This window comes from Orycteropus afer, unplaced genomic scaffold, assembly GCF_000298275.1.
Source record: "Orycteropus afer afer isolate SDZICR_OR568_19922 unplaced genomic scaffold, OryAfe1.0 scaffold00006, whole genome shotgun sequence".
Classification (NCBI taxonomy): Eukaryota; Metazoa; Chordata; class Mammalia; order Tubulidentata; family Orycteropodidae; genus Orycteropus; species Orycteropus afer.
The window spans coordinates 12,593,376-12,596,335 of NW_006921593.1; the positions used below are offsets into that span (position 1 = coordinate 12,593,376).

Genomic DNA, 2,960 nt, shown 5'->3' on the forward strand with positions numbered 1-2,960 from the left:
TAAGCTTTTGTTTGCTTAGACCCTTCTGCGTTCTAACTCAGAATAACGCTTTTAAAATTGTTTTTATTGCAGTTAACTAAATGTAATTTGCTAGTTGGAAAACTTTTTTTTTTTAATTGATACATGGGTGAAACTACAGAGCAAATTCGATTTCTGTTCAGCAGTTCATACGCTCTTATTTTCTGACGTTGATGCGACCCCCGTAATGTAAGCCTCCCTTCCCACTGCTTCCTGTGGTTGTCTTTTCCAGTGCCCTCCTTTCCTGGGCCTTCCTGCCCCCGAGCCCTCTCCCTGTGCACCTACTGCCTTTCTGATCTCCCCTGGGTGATCGTTCTGAGGAGTCTGTCTGTCTGGTGTAGATGTTCATCTTGTAAGCCTGTCTACAAGACACAGGACTGAGTTCAGTTCTGTAGTCTTGGGGGTTTCACTGGTCTCTTATCAGACCCGTAAGCCTGGTCGTTTTTATGATTTTGAGTTTTGTTCCCCATTTTTCTCCCACTCTACCCAGGATCTCCTGTTTTGATCCCTTTCCGAGTGGTTGATGGTGGTAGCTGGGCACCATCTAGTTCTGGTCTCAGGGTCATGTAGGCTGGGGTTCAGTGGTCCACCAGTCCCTTGGGATTAATGGTTTCCATGCATCTTTGGTTTTCCTCGCTGTGCTTTGCTCTGGACAAGGGGACCAGTTGTTGCACCTTAGATGGCCGTTTGTGAGCCATTTTAACAATTTGGAAGTATGTGATTCAGTGACATTAATTGTGACCCAGTGGTTAAGGGCTCAGCTGGTAACAGAGGCGGGTGGTTCAAACCCACCCAGCATCTTTGGGGGAGAAAGACCTGGCTGGCTGTTCCCGTGAATATCCCAGCCTAGGACACCTCATGAGACAGATCTTCTCTGTCACATGAGGTCACGCCAATTGATGGCACCTGAGACTATCCATCCACACTGCCTAGTTCCAAAACTTTTCATCCCCTGAACAGAAACTCCGTCCCTTTCGGCAACCCCTCCCTCCTCCCAGTAACTGCTAATCTACGTTTGCCTCAATCCGTGAGCCCCTTCTAGCATTTCATATCCGTGGGATCACGCAGTAGTTACCTTCTTCGTGTCTGGCTTCTTTGGAAGGTCAGCATTCCTGTTTTTAAGGTCCATTCACGTTGTAGCGAGTATTACAGCTTCATTCCTCTTTAGGGCTGAGTAATATTCCACTGTGTGGACAAGACCGTGTTGTGTGTATTCATTCGTCTGCTGATGGGCACTTGGGTGGGTTCTGCCTGTTGGCTGTTGTAAATAATGCAGCATTGGACACTGGCATACAGGTGTCTCTCTGAGTCCCTGCTGTCCATCTTTTTGGGCCTCTACCTAGGAGGGAAATCACTCAGTCGTATGTTGCTTCCATGTTGAACAGAATACTGTTTTAAATTGTGTGCATAAAATACACAGCATCGCAAAAAATAACAGTGCTGCTGGAATGCACATGTCAAAAATATTTTTAAAAATCAACTTGTGATCTCGTCCCCCACGTGTTTATGAATGTAGTTAATACGAATATTTGGCAGCAAGTCTAAAAACTACCGAATTTTGAAGTAATAATGAAATAGGAGCTCTGGTGATGCAGTGGTTAAAGCATTAGGCTGCTAAACAAAAGGTTGGCGTTTGAACCTACCAGCTGCTCCGCGGGAGAAAGTTGAAGCAGTTTGCTTCCGTAAAGATTGGCAGCCTTGGAAACCCTCGGGCTGTTCCACTCTTTCCTCAGGGGCGCTGTGAGTCAGAATTGACTTGATGGCAATGGTGGTTTTTGGTTTTGTTTTGTTGAACGATGAAATAAGCATCAGTGATATTTCAGGGTGTCTGTACTAACTCTCGGGAGCTCTGGTGGCATGGTGCCTAAGGCACTTGACTGCTAACCAGAAGGCTGGCGGTTCAAACCCCCCAGTCACTCCTTAGAAGGCAGGTTGGACAATGTACTTCCATAGGGATACCACCTTGGAAACCCAAGGAGGGGTTGCTATGAGTTGGAAATGACTCAACGGCAGTGAGTTTGTGGTGGTTTTGTTTTTTTTTTTTTGTAGGAACTATCAGGATAGGAGGCTCACTGTGATTTCTGTTGGTGATAAAGTCACAAGCCCAGCGGATAATAGTGTGGACTGTAGCCTTTGTGTGTAAAAGGCTCATTTCTTTAAAAGTTAGTGAAAATACCAAAGAGGATATTCAGGCGGCCAACAAACATAAGAAGAAATGCTCACGACCATTAGCCACAGAGAGATGGAAATCAAAACAACGAGATACCATCCTGCCCCGGGTCTAGTAGCAAAGTTCAACAAGACAGAAAATAACAAATGCTGGCGAGGATGCAGAGAGATTGGGACTCTGATACACTGCTGGTGGGACTGTAAAATGGTACAACCACTGGGGGAAGCAGTTTGGCGATTCCTTAAAAAGTTGGAATTAGAAATAATATTTGACCCAGCCATCTCATTACTAGGTATATATATATATTTGCTGAAGAAGTGAAAGCAAGGACAAGAACAGATACATGCACACCCATGTTCATCACAGCACTATTTACAATAGCCAGAAGATGGAAACAACCTAAGTGGCCATCAAGGGAAGAATGGATAACCAAACTCTGGTGCATACACACAGTGGAATACTATGCAACCCTAAAGAATAATGTAGAATCGGCAAAACACCGCATAATGTGGATAAACTTGGAGGACATTATGCTGAGTGAAATAAGTCAATTACAGAAGGACAAATATTTTATTAGTCCATTATTGTAAAAAGTCAAGGAAAGGTTTATATATGGAAGGAAATTTTCTTTATTGGTTCCCAGGGGTGGGAGTGGAGGGGAGGGAACACTGTTACATAGGTAGAGATAAGTATTGATTTGGGTGAAGAGAAGGGCAATGTACCAAATGTGAGTGATCAACATCGTGGCATTGAGGAAGAGGAAGACAGAGGT

The 2,960-nt window shown here is 44.5% G+C and overlaps 1 protein-coding gene across 1 annotated transcript in view; it reads left to right on the plus strand.

Moving 5' to 3' along the window:
• Positions 1-2,960, plus strand: part of TNRC18 (trinucleotide repeat containing 18) — a 91,405-nt gene that overhangs the window by 61,431 nt on the left and 27,014 nt on the right. The window lies entirely within an intron of this gene.